At 46.2% G+C, this 13,994-nt stretch overlaps 1 long non-coding RNA gene across 1 annotated transcript; it reads left to right on the forward strand.

Annotated features, from left to right (window-relative positions):
• On the forward strand, positions 1-13,531 carry LOC112990791 (uncharacterized). The gene is made up of 3 exons (XR_003261158.2): positions 1-7,792; positions 8,813-8,896; positions 9,615-13,531. It is a non-coding gene; the product is annotated as an uncharacterized LOC112990791 (long non-coding RNA).
• Positions 13,532-13,994: the final 463 nt, after the last annotated feature.

Genomic DNA, 13,994 nt, shown 5'->3' on the forward strand with positions numbered 1-13,994 from the left:
GTTTTTTTTGGTTTCTTAGCCCAAGGACATTCTTCTCCCAGCAGCAGCAAAGTCTCTTTCTATATGTGGGTTTTTTTCAGTTCTGCCAGCTATGAGGAGTGTCCTGCCTGTGATGCAGCTGAACACATTAGTAATAGTGAGGAAACTGTGGAATCTAAACCCTTTTACTACCTAGGTGAGTCTCACGTTTTAGACTGTTTAATCACCAAATATTTTCTTTCCCAGCCTTGGAGAAAAGAGGAAGCAGGTAATCAGGTTGCCTCGTTCGTAAAGCTATTGGATGAAAAGTCAGTTTTAAAACACCTCTGGATATGCAATTGAAAAATGTGGGTTCTGTTCTGCAAAGACTAGTGATATGAGAGAATCCAGGAGGTAAAACAGAGGCTAAAGGAACCCTGCACGGAAGACTCTGGACTCCGAACAGAGGAAGATGCCATGAAGGAGCCTATGGCCTTTTACTTCCCACAATTAAGGAAGTAACGGTAGAGTTTTGGAACCCTTCAATATTGATAATTTTGTACACGGACATCAGGCCAGGGATCCAAAGCCTCAAGCCTTCTTGGTAGCTTTGGCATCTGCAGGAGGATTAGAGGAGACTGATCATGTAACAGGGGATTATTTACAGCATCCCTTCAAGAGTGCTTTTCAGAGTGCACCACGAATTGTTGCCTGAGACTATCTGAAATTTCACCTTAGCGATCAGGTCTGTATACCAGCACTCTTTCAGAAACCTTATTGCTTAAAGGCAGAGGCATTCCTGCTCACACTGTGCAGTGGGATGGCTCTTCTTTTTACTTGCAGAGAACCAAGGTTTTTGGATCAATTCTTTGTGGAAAGATCAAATGGCACAGAGGTTTCTGGCTAGGAAATAAGTGGTTCTCTCATTGCATCAGGGTATGGCATGGGATTGTGAAGGTGGATCTTCTGGCAATGATACTAGTCACGAGCACAGGAACTAAGATAATATCTTTGGCTTTTCTCAAGAGTATTTCCAGCCTGGACATCTGTAACATTGCTATCTGGAGCACCATTCCTTCCATACATGAAGCCATTATCAAGGCACCCTGGATCAGATATAGATTTCTGTGGGAAATGGTCTTACATTTCTTGTTTTCCTTAGACTCTGACATGCTGCTCCTCTATAGACTTGCTTTGGAGTCACCCACAGCGGAACAGCCATTACGGACAGTCACTCGGAGGAGTAAGAGAAATCGCTTGCTGCGATAACGGGCCTCTGCTCTTCACTTCTTTTTCTTCGGCCTTTCACCCAGTGATTTTGCAGGTGAGGGGAACCCGGGGAGCAGGAAATGTGACCCAGTATGCCCATCCATGCAGAGCACGAGAAGCATCAGCATCCTTGAACTATCTACAGGTACTACCATCTCTGAGCTTAAGTGCACGGCCACAGGGGAAAACATGATCTCTGACAGTCCGTCCCCAAGGACTCCAGTGCCAGAACTAAGTAGCTTCTTCTTCCGTTTCTATATTAAATGTGGGTTGGGAATTAAAATGACCGTTTCAAAGCTTTGAACTTGTAATAATGGAGACAGTTTGTGGGTAGAAGTAATAAATAGGCTTTATTAGACTAAGCAGGATTAACTGAATACTTGGCATTTACAACTTAAATGTCTAACCCTGGTAGCATTCCCAGAAGTAACAGTTAAGTAGGAACTAAAAGGCTTTCTTTAATTAAAATATTCTACCAGGAAAATGACACTGAGATAGATATCTCACTTCTATGAACTTCATATCCCCAAAAACTAATAACGTTACTATACTAAATTTCAGCAAATGCTTCCGTGCTCATAGCAAGAATTCATTCTTAGTGCAATTTCAGTAGCCCAATGATGTCAAAATAGCAGGGAGCACAGGACAGGCTGCAAAAGCCATTCAGGAAGGTATTATTCCAGTGAATGTCCTGCAAGAAGCTCTGTACAAATTCCCTGCTATAATACCTCGGTTAGATTCATAGATCCGCAGGAATCCCTGTAAAGCCTCACTCAGTGCGTGCTCCTGAAGGGAAGGAGGGAAGAGAAAGATACTCTGGTCCACCTGCTTCAGCTCTTAAAATATACGCAGATGGCAGAGTTAGTGTTGGCTTAATCAAGTGAAGATTGGACCTGAGTTTTCTGGAGGGAGTCAGAAGCCAATTAAACGGGACAGTTTAGCTCTTCCCATCCTTCTGTCTTGCTCCCCGCACAGTGCTGTCCCTGTCCCTGTCCTGGCATTTATTGGACCCTGCCATGGCCAGCTAAACTACATCTCTTTTTTTCTGTTGAGTTAATTTTCTGCTGAGTCTCTTTCCAGTGAGTTGAATTGGCTCATGGGGAAGCCATATGATCAGCAGAGCTGGCAATCCTGTGGCCAGCAGTGGGGAAAAGGGGAAATGGGGACCAGGACCTCCCTATTTTGGCCGCAGTGAGCTGCTGTTGGCTCACCGTGTGTCAGGGACCTATGCCCTGAAGAGTGCATCCCAGTTATGTCCACTCTGGTTTTACACATATGCTGCAGAGCTGGATGCCCTAGAGCGAAGATGGCTTGAACTTGTCTTCTTAAGCAAACTACAAATTTGTAAGTCACGTAACCTTTATTAAACTGTGTACTTTAGTGGTAAAATAAATGCAAACAGGTGTAAGAAAATCTGTGTGCAACATTCCCTAAATGGGTGGAAGGGGAACAAACAAACAGTCTTGAACATCATCCCCCACTTAGACCTTATTCTTTACATAACATAGATTTTATACATTAATACAGAATGCTGCAAGCAATAGCTCTGTGGCTTCTGGCCAGCCACCTTAGCGCTTACAGAATACTTCATACCCTTCAATTAAATATCTAGTTACATACAGAAAGAATTAGGCTGTTGTACATGGATGAAAAAATATTTCTTCAGTGTAATCATATAATTTTTAAAAATAGCTTTAGAGTTTTAGAGTACAGGAAGGAAAATAAGATGGTTAGACTTAGATACAATATTCCATGTTCAAGGTTTGTTAAATTCACAGTTCTTATATATCTGACATGTACAGTCAGTTTTTCTACAGTTCAAGATCCTGTGCTGTTTTCCCTTAAGACTTCTTTATATATGCAAAAAGTACTGATAATCTGTGTAGAAGCTTTGGTGACAAATCCTGACACTGTGACACAGTGAAGGAACAACCATCTCAATGAATAATTTTGCTGTTTATTAGCATATTGAAGTGTTTTGATTAATTTTGCTTAAATGAGCAACAGACAAAGGAACTGTTGTATTATATATCCTGCTCATATCACTACTATTTTCCCATTAAAATCTATATTTATGTTTAATTACCCGCAGGCAGGGCATATTTCTTAAACCAGAGGTGCCATGACAGTGATATTAATAAATAGGATACTGAAGAAATTCTAGATAATCTCGTGATGGAATTGTGCTTCTCTGACATGTTCAGGCTCTAGGAAGACAAACAATCCCTAAGGAGGATAGGACATTCATTTTTTTCAAACTGTGTAACTTGTAAATGCTCAAGCTATATCTGTGTGAGTTATTCACATTTACTAAGCAAAAATACCATATAATAACCTTAAATGACTCAGCCTGAGAGTGAAGGAGAGGACGACAACATGCCTTGCCTCTCCAGCTCATGAACTCCCCCAAAGCAGTGCACACAGTCTGGTTGGGCTCAGTTCAAGCCATGTAAACACAGCGTGTCGCAAATGATGCTAAATGCTTATGTTTAGCCAGCTGAATCATGTCCTTTGTATTTATAGAGAGCATTACTATTTTTACCACAAACTATTGTGTTTGTATTAGAATGAGGGAAAAAATAAGCATCTGTCTTCAGTTAATGCAATATTTTTGCAAGTCGCAGTGAAGGAATCTTGCCAAGATGCCTAAAAATCTCAAAAACTGTTTGTGAGCAATGCATTGACCTGAAACATGAATTGGAATTGCAGTCATCTTCCTGGTGGCCAGATTGAAGGTGTTTGCACGTCATAATCACAGGTATAGTCTGACATTCAGGAGACTAATATTGCAATCATAAAAAGTTCAGCTCTAGCATCACTAGTGAGAAAAACTTCAGCCTTGTGAAAATTTAATAGCACATCAAGGACATTTTTAGCTCTAGTTTAATGTGTCCAAGTGCCCGCCATGCAAATTAGTGCAGCCTAGGAACCAAAATAGCATGTCAGATACTGGAAAGGTTTTGAATTATTGCATTTGTAGAAACCAGTTGTGTGATTTTTTTTTTTTTTTTTTGGCAAGGATTTCCATTTTTTTCATTTACTCACTCTTTTGTCAACTCTCCACTCCTCCGAAGACCTTGAACATTACCTGCAATACGCTCCGATGAGTGTGCAGTCAATTTCCTTCTGAAAACCTGAACGAGAAACTCCCCTTCCATGTAATAACATCCAGAAACTTAATAGGAATGAAAGTACTGGTAAGTCAGTGTGATTTTCCCTGTCCTTTGAACACCATGCACCACACATAGCAATGCGAAAGGAATATCTTCCCTCGGGTTTCCTACAGTAGACACAGTGGGAGAAGTGGCTGCATAATATACATCTGTGCATTCATAAGGGAAAATTTTTAGTTTTGTGATAGAAATGTACGTATTTTAATGAGATGTTAGATAAACTGATGTACAAGCATAGTCTAATCATCACAAAAAGCTTTTTTTAGGCCTCATTGTTTTTGCATTAGAGAATATGTTGAACAGAAAGCTAATCTTTGTAATAACTTTGAAGCAGAACCCCATAAAATGTATTGCTTTATTTTTTTCTGTGGTTAACCTCAAAGTTATTTTAGGTAACGATTCGCTGGATATACTGCACTAAAATGAAAGGAAGAACTGCTTCTCTGTTGTGCGCTTGTGTCTGTGTATCTCCACAACAAGATTTACTATATGCAATCAGCGTTAGCAGGAGAAGGCTTGCCGGAGGGCATCCGTAGCGGCAGACATAAGCCTGCTCCCCTGGTACATGCCATGCATTCAGCTTTAAAAGCCTGGGCACAAAGTCTCCCATTTTTACTTTGTCTCACCCACCTCCTGAGCCAGAGCAAAAACCTGGCTGTTTGTGCAAGTTTTACATGTAGCACAAGGTTGTTTTTCAAGGCAGCGGCTTTTTGCAGATGAAAGCAGTCTGAACAGCCCTAACTACCCTGCAAGCACCTGTCGGATTGCTCAGCTCCTCTACAGCCATGAAAAAGAAAAAGAAAATCCATATCGGAGAAGGAGAAGACCCAGCCCCAAGTTTGCCTTCTGGTTTGATCCTCTTGGGCTCGAAGGCTTGACCTCCCTCTAACCGGACTGCAGTGATGCTGAGAGCTCCCAGCCTTTAACAGCGGTTCATTAGAGAAGTGCCGAGGGAAGCCACAGCCTGTTAATAGTGAATATCTACTTTTTTGATCTTGCTTTTCTGCACCTTCCCACAGGGAAGAGAATGCAGAAGATTCATCTCAGACGCCACATTCATCGTACAGACCATTCTCCCCTGCGCTTGAGAAGCAAGGTCTCTTCAACTCAGGCTCCTCTAGGAGCATCTGTCATAAATTAGCCCATCAGATGTAACCTGCCATAGGCCCTAAATGATCTGGAAGCATTTGGAAGTTGCAATTTGGAAGAATGATCCTGGTTTTTTTTGTGGCTATTATTCAGGGTAACTACAAAGCAAAATATGACTGATAACGAATGAAGAGGAGTCGGGAAAGGTAATTCGGTTTGCTGTAATCTTCCCTGCTTCCATCCCACTTAGTGCTCTGCAGAGAAACACAAAGAAGTAGGTTCTTCATTCTTCTTTGCCTACTCCATCAGTTCTTTCCTGCTTAGAAAAAAATCTAAGAGAATGTAATTAGACTGTAATATAAATTATACTGGTAATCAGTTGATTTTCATACTCTCCTTAGTAGCTGCAGGTAACCAAAGCAGTAGCAGTTTGACAAGGCTATAAACTAGTTGAGTTTTGGCAAGTAATTTGTCTTTACCACAGCACCAAACCTTTGAGTCATTAACAACCACACCAGATATTATTTCTAGGAGCAGGGTTCACTGTTAAGGCTTTAAGTTCAGGTGACTGCTGAATACAGTCAGTTACCATTAAAGCCCCAGTGAACGTTTGCTGATAAAATAGACATCATTTGTTCTTCAGCTTCCCTGAGTTCTCATGGACAATTAAGCTTTTTTAGATAGACACTGTGTCAGGATTTATCTCACCTTAGATGTTTATCGTACAGACATCTGCCACTGGGCTGGTCTAGACACCTTGGACTAGTCATTAATGCAGGGAAATGAGCACGGCTAGAGCATGATTCAGCTGACCTGCTTTAGACACCCATATGAAGAAAAGATGAATCTCCCGACAGCGCTCGTTTCTCTTCTGGTATAACTGACCTCAGGTGTTAAAAATGCAGTCAAGCAAAGAAGAGAAAGGAAATGTAGCTCAGAGAAATTAAGGGGTTAATTTCTTCAAGAGGTACAAAGTTTGTAAGAAATTGCGTTAGCACGCATGACCACATACATGAAACCTTTTTGCTCCAACTTCCTACAATACTGATAGTCGAAATCACCCCATTTTATAGAATTACTGTTAAGTGACAGAGTTGAGATCCAGCTGTGCCCCTGGACAGACTCTCCGGGTTTGCTTCATCTCCTGGGCAAGATCGACCTGGAAAGCTTAGGTGGCAAGCACTGCCAGGGTTCACACGCTGAACGTGTCCTGGCAATAAGACATAAGCCTGATGCCAACGTGTGGGCTGCGAGGATTTCAGCGAGCTTAGCAACCATCCGGTGGCGGCTTCGCCTGCTTGATGAGGTATCCATTTCAAAAGGAAGTTTTCGCAGAGGTCTTTGCTTCCCAGAGGAGTGTGGCTGTCTTCAGATGATGGGGAAGTAACGAGCGTCTGTTTTGCTTTGCTTTTTTTGGTCACCAATGTTATAATTAGCTGCAACACAGTCTTTGGGAAAAGACACATGCACTGGAAAACACTACTTTTTCCTATTTATCAAAAAGGCAGAGTCAGTATTTGTGGTACCTGTGTACGTATAACTGAGGAGCAGGTGGTGGTGTAAAAACGGAGCTGCTTAAGGGAGCAGAGATGGAAACTGGGAAAGGACACCAGCTACCAGCGAGCATGGCAAAGCAGCCGAACAGGCAAAAGGACCGAGGTCGAGTCCCGCACACGCTCAGGAGTACTGCAAGCAGACCCTGGCTATGGCTAGATTTAGCAGAGGCTCGTTTGGCTGAAGCCAAGTGGACATGTGAGGGTTTTCTGTGAGTTCGGTAGGCAATGGTGGGCTGGCCTGTCAACGGGAGCAGCTGCCTGGGGACAGAAGTGAAACTGGTGTCCTGCCAGCTGAGCTCCTGCCACAGGTCTCACTGAGGTGAGTATGCTAACCACATTCATTGCTGCACACTCAGCATATCCCAAATACACCCTGCTTCGCCTCTTCAGAGCACCCCTGAGCCTGTACGGGGGGGGAGCAACCATAAGACATTAGGTCATATAATCCTCCTTTCTGTCCTGCTGCAAGCCACACTTTATGCCAAGTGTTGGGGATTCCTAAAAAACCCTTGGGAAGAGCTGGGCACCTAATTATTAGAGCATTTTTCCAAAATACAGACCAAATTTGTTCTTTGCAGGAAGGTGCTAGACTAGCTCGCTGCACAGATTTTTTTTTTTTTTTTTTTTCCTTAAACCCAAGTAGTGGAATATTTTGTGGTGAGGTTCTCACCATTTCTTTCCTGTTGCAGTGGTCCCATGTTACTTGGCCTAGTTACACATTCACTGACCATGGACACGAGAGCTGTGGTGAGTGCTTCACCATGAGGCTGCTGGGTGAGCGGGCTGTGCTTCTCTGCTGTGTGGTTTCTGTGGCATTAGATATGCTCGGCATACATCCCTCCAGTGAGGCCTTGCTGGTGAGATAAGCATGAGGAGGTCCAATTTGTGACTCCCAGTGAAGCCTAGATATGAAGTAGGCACCGGGTCGTGTAGCTATGGGGCCACGAAGAGTGCTGGAGGCAACTCTGGGGCCTTCAGAAGTGGGCAGAAGCTGTGCAAGGGCTGTGAAGGTAGCGACTCGGGCATCCAGGCCTGCTGAGTGCTCCAAATTAACTGGAGCAGTCACACGAGATGGTCAAACAGGGACACTCACGAGCAGGTCACCGCCACCCCGCTGTAATGCCCCCAACTTCTCCCAAGCCCCCCAGCTCCCCGCAGCCTCCTCCTGCATGGCCCTCGGCTCCCCAGCACGCCCCACATCCCACTCACCGTGCCTTTACCCCCCTCCCCAGTATGGACCTGTCCTCCCCGTTCTCTCCCCAGCCCACCCCTGCCCCCAGCACCGGCCCCAGCGCCCTGTTTGCCCAACCGGGCAAAGGCAGCCAGCGGCGTGGAGCTGCCGCGTGCTCGTGCTGCCGAGGGCAGGGCACCGTCACGGCGGGGACGGCAGCGTGACGTGGGTTGGTTTGGCTTTGCCACATCCCTTTTTTTTAGGCCGGATTAAGGTGAGTATAAGTAACTGGTGTGCTAGGGAGCCAGCAAGAGGGGAAGGCATCGCAGAGTCCCGTCTAGTCTTAGAGCATGGGGCAGGCACTGGGGAGGGTGGGCGAACGAGGGGGGAGGCCTTCTCCCAGGGAATTTTAATAATTTATATAAAATCATACAAAGCAAGGGGAAGGAAAGGAGGCCAGAAAGGGGCTGTGTGGCCTGGGGGTGCAGGAAACAGGAGCGCGAGAGTCCCTCCCAGCCCGGCTCTCGAGGAGCCAGCACTCAGCCCCCGGGCGGGATTTTAAAACCCTTCTATATGTATTTGTGTGTCCTGCCCAGGAATGGCCCAAAGGATGCTTGTGGGAGCGGCCGGTTACGTGTTCAGACCATCTCTGCCTGTCCAAAGGGTACCTAAATATTCAGGTTAGCATGTTATTCTCCTTCAACACGTCCATGGACACATCTGCAGCCTCTGCTCAGATACGAGTTCAAAAGCAGGGTTTTCTGCCCTCCCTCCTCCCCCCAAACGGGAAGCAGTCCTCACTAGGACTGCAAAAGCCAGCGTTGCTGCGGAGAGCAAGGAGGGACAGAGGCTGAGGTCAAGTAGGGGTTTCCTCTCAAACTGCAAAATTAGTAATTCCCAGTAAAAATGGATGATCGGTGTATTCTTCCCCATGTTGTCCAAGAATGATCAATCAAAAATTGACTATTCTATCTTTTTGATAAATACTTCCAAATTTTACAGATTGTGTTTTTAAAGACTCAGTATTAAAATGGATCTGGGCAACCAAACAAAAATGAGTTACCCAAATTTGATGTCAAATTTCTGATCAACTCAAAAACACATTGACCCATCAGCCTGCAGGGCCTACTTTTCCCCAGTCTGAGCCTCCGGGCTGCTTTTAAGTGGCGAGTCAGAGCCCAGCTGCCCGCTAGCGACGGTGCTTTAAGGCACACATCAGACGCACAGCGCAGCTTCTGAACCAAACACGGCTTTGGCTGTTGCTCTTCTGTCATTTTGCGAAATCATTTTTTGGGGTGGTTGGTAGCTTTGCAATAAAGCAGCTTGTGCAAATGAACAAATTTATAGTTGCCCCCTCCAGAAATCCTACAATACATAAACGCCACGATCTGTCCGCAGTGGTGCTGTGTTACGTACCCATCCTGGGAGGGGGACCCTGCTCTGCGGTGCCTGTGCAGCTCGATAACACGGACGAGTGATGGGGCCGGAGTCATCCTGCAAACACGCTGACCTTATACTCCGCTCTGCTACCTGGCAGCTCGGCAGACGACCGCCGCGAAGAGCCTGCACGTCCCAAACACTCCAAGCGCGCGGCTTGGACGAGGACTTCACCTGCTCACGTACGCAGCCTCGGCGGGCGTTTCACTGGGCGCGATGCTTCTAGTGCCGCTTCGCCAGGGTGGCAGAGACGCCGAGCCGGGGAGCCGCACAGCGGTAGTGATCCGTTTACTCCAACTGTACCTAGCTGGACCGAAGGCTGGAGCCCAATTCCCCCTCCCCAAGCTGGAGGCTAACGCCTGCCTGCCCCACAGCGATGCCACGAGGAGAAAAGCCTTGAAGCTTAAGAGAGGGCCAGATACGACCGTGTGCAGGCCTCACAGGCGGATGGTGGGGAACATCTGGGCCAGCTTTTAACGTATGGAAACGCACAGGCAAAATGAAGAGAAATTATTAGCACATTGCAAACTCGGACCACGAGGCCTCGGGCTGCCTCCGGATTTCCAAGATGCAGCTCCAAGGATATTTACGCTTCTGAAGACGACAGCGCTAGTCAGTGAGTGGGAACAGGGTGGGAAAGTGCTCCAAGGACAGGCACGACACACAAAATATTCCCATTTATCAGTGAAACAACTGGTGTTGGTCTGGACTGGATCCGGAGCCGGACAAGACGCAGGACCCTCTGAGCTACGGTGCCGGACGCAGAGGCAGTAACTCGACAGCAATGCAGGTTAGGAAAAAACTGACATAAGTTTTAGATTTTATTCATTCGTACAGTATTTACAGCAGTTGCTTTCATATTACAATTCTCTTTCATCTTTTCAGTTTTCACTTATAAAAAATTAACCAAATAAACCTTAAATAACCAAATTTATCACAGCAGGTCTGGTTAATTTTCACAGTTACAGCGGCCATCAGGAACAGAACTTAAGTACCTCCACGTCGGTCATTCACAGTACCTCCCCGACCCGCCCTGCAGACACACCGCGGGCCCTTGGGAGCTGATGGGGTCAGCGCTGCCTCCTGCTCACGGGAGCCTGAGCAGCGAGACCACGCTGCACTGGGGTAACGGGCTGCGGTTGGACCTCGAGTGCCTGAACGCACACCAAGGCATAACCTGCCTCTGTAACGCTGCCTGCCATGCTACAGGAACCGGTCGGTACTGACACACGGTGACAGTGTGCAAACAGGTTTCCAACAGAGCTGACTCCTGTTTCCTTCCATCGGAAAAGCAGATTCACTTGTTCTATTTTCTGCTCTTGTTGAATCCCAGTAGTAGCAGCGTACATGGGATTAAAGAGACTGCTGCAACAGACATTCGCCTTTCTTTGTGTGACTGTGACAGGTTTTTCTCACATCTGTTGAAAGCTTCGCTCTCTTTGACGAGGAGCGGTGTTTGCAATAACTTACCCTTAAGACTACCATGAAAAAACTGCATCGTATAAGGACTCGGGATGTTTAGATAAGTTTCCACCGTAAGGCGGAGCAATCCTACATCGGCAAGTTTTCTGCAAACGTGAAGCCCAGTCTCAAGGACCGGTGGCCTTCTGCAGTGCGGGATTCTGCTCCCCGGGTACCATAGCAGCGCTTGACGCCAGCGTGTTCACAACCGTCTCTTCATCAACTGTCTCCCTGCTCTCTCCCCAACATGCTCATTTGCTTTACATTGGTAATTATTGCTGTTTTAAAATATGTTCATATTTCTTTGAGGACTTGCAGCCGCTTCCTGTTACAGAGTACAGTACATACTATGCTGAACATAGAAAACACAAGACTAATTTCACATCGGTCTTGTACAATAGTGAAGAGATGCAGAGTAAGAGGCTGTTTAGGGGAATCTGAGCTTCTATTTCGGCATGAGTTAAGCCTGTAACCCATGTGCTAAAAAGCCACTGCCTTAGACATCAGCAGTTCTGTCAAGCAATTTAGCCCCAGGTTTTTTGTTTTTTTTTTTTCAACCGACATTGGACATTTTCCAAATGCATACCACACAATCTGCTTCACACTACAAAAAAAGGATTTTTACCTTTACCGCGTTTGTCTCAAGAAGACTTTTGCTTTAATAAAATAACACAAGCACACAAATTGCTTAAAGCTAACAGCCCAGCACAATCAGAAGTACAACCCACAAAGCAATGGATGCTTTGTTAACCCTAATCATATATTTTTTTAAAAAAGCAAATATACATATTATAAGTCAAAAGTCTAAGCTTTGGAGGAAAAGAAATTGAAAACAATGTTAGCTATATGCTCATTATGCTTACATAGCAGTAGCTGCGTCCGCATTCAAACATGTGCTACTCGTAAATAAATTTACAGTTGCATTATGTTTTTTTATGCTCTTGGTCTCAAAAACTTCCATCTTACACTATTTAGACTCTAAAAGCACATTCTTCCCCCAGCTGACCACCGCCTAACACAAAGACAGCACTGAACAGTAATCTGAAACAGTGACTGAGCTCCAAATGCTGACTTAGAGCTTACTGTTTTAAATGATACTGCGTTTTAACTAAACTCTCTGTTGCTCAAATTATTCTCTAGCTTATTTTATTTTCAGTGGAAGCTACTCAAAATGAGAATTCAGGTAGCGTTTTTTCAGTGGGAGATAAAAATAATCTCTGTGCATAGTCTCTATTACTGCAGGATGCAAGAGCACACAGCTGTTTTGCGTAAGGGTCTGCGTGGACGGGGTTGGAGTGAGAAAGAAAGGAGAAAATGATCCTTCTGCACGTTAAAACTTATTTAGTAGTTTGCGTCCATTCATTCCCTCTGCGTCTGCACGGGCTGCAGGACCCCGGCTAGCTCGGGACGGCAATGCCTCTATGAAACTTTAAATAGCGCGCATACCACTAGCATTATACTAGCTCTAATGAAACACAGGCTCCCAGCATATTTAAAATTAGATTGTTAATTCAGAGGTAACCGGAGCTGCTTCCTGCCCCGGTGTGTTTGGCAATTCTGAAATCCCTGCAGTCGGGCTTTATCCACGTGCACCTTAGCCAGAAAAAAAATCCGGCTCACTGAGAGGCAGAAGACTTGGATCACGGACGGATAAGGTTCAGTGGATGGCAGCAAATATGGTGATGAGGTTTAGTAAAACTGTAATTCCCTTGGGAAGCCCAGCCAGATGATTTTCACTGATTTTTTTTTTTTTTTTTTTTTTTTTTAAGCCTCCAGGGCCTTGTTCTGCTCCCGCTGAAATGGCGGTGAGGGGGAGCATGCAGGGGCCTAACGGGCCTGATCCTGACACGGCACTGAGCGCTCCCTGCTCCCGACTGGCCGGCGTGCGGTGCTGGGGCCCTGCGCGGGCACGGCAGGAGCCGCGGAGCAACCTGCCCTCTCAGTCCTGCACCGCACTCGTGTAGTAAGTTCAGACTTCACGAGACTTTGCAAATAAAGTTATCATCGCCCCCGTTTTGGAGGCGGGGAAGTGGCTGCGCAGGTCCCAGAAGTCGCCGGCAGACCCGGGACCCCACTCCCCCCCAGTTTACTCAAGGCGTGCTGCCGGTGCCCGGAGGGCCACCCTGAGCGGAGCCGCGACGCGGGGCTGGCCCTCAGCGCGTTCAGAGCTGAGGTGCCTCCGTTCTTCCCTTTCCGAGGAGCCCGAGCGGTCTTTGCCCCGGGAGCTGGGTACAGTGCTCTGGAGCTGGCTTTGGGCGCGCAGCTGGTCCCGTTTTTGCACACCGTGACTCACACCCCTCGTAACACCGCCCAAGTCAACGCACCCGTGCTACAGCGCTTCAAACCTGCAGCACACAGAGCATCTTACAGGCTCTGTACATTACAGACAAACTCACGTTGTTTCAGACAAACATCTTTTAAAACAAGCGTCATGCTGGAACCGTACAAACCACCAAGCAAAACCGGTTTCACGTGGGCTGACAACACCGCCCTTGCGGACAGCCAGCGCGGGAAGCGGTAAAGGCATGGTCACATGTAATACTGCATGGTCATAGCAATGCAAGGGGGAAAAAAATACAAACCCCCCCCCCCCCCCAATGCAGTCTGCTGATGGCGATGCCCCAAACCCGTCTGTGGCAAGCAGCGCTGCAAGGCGCCTCTCGCAGCAGAGACGGATCACAGTTGCCATTTCTAAGCATCTTGCAGGTGCTCTCTGATTCACGGAGGGAAAACAAGGCGTGAATTTAGGAGGAGTATCAAGTTCAAGGGTTTCAAGTAAGACTAGAAACCACTTTCCTCGTTGCTGTGATTGCTCAGCGTTACTGGCCTGAATACGTCCAGGGGCTAAGTCTCCCGCAGAGCTTATTGCCAAATACTGTG

Source organism: Dromaius novaehollandiae, chromosome 4 (assembly GCF_036370855.1).
Source record: "Dromaius novaehollandiae isolate bDroNov1 chromosome 4, bDroNov1.hap1, whole genome shotgun sequence".
Classification (NCBI taxonomy): Eukaryota; Metazoa; Chordata; class Aves; order Casuariiformes; family Dromaiidae; genus Dromaius; species Dromaius novaehollandiae.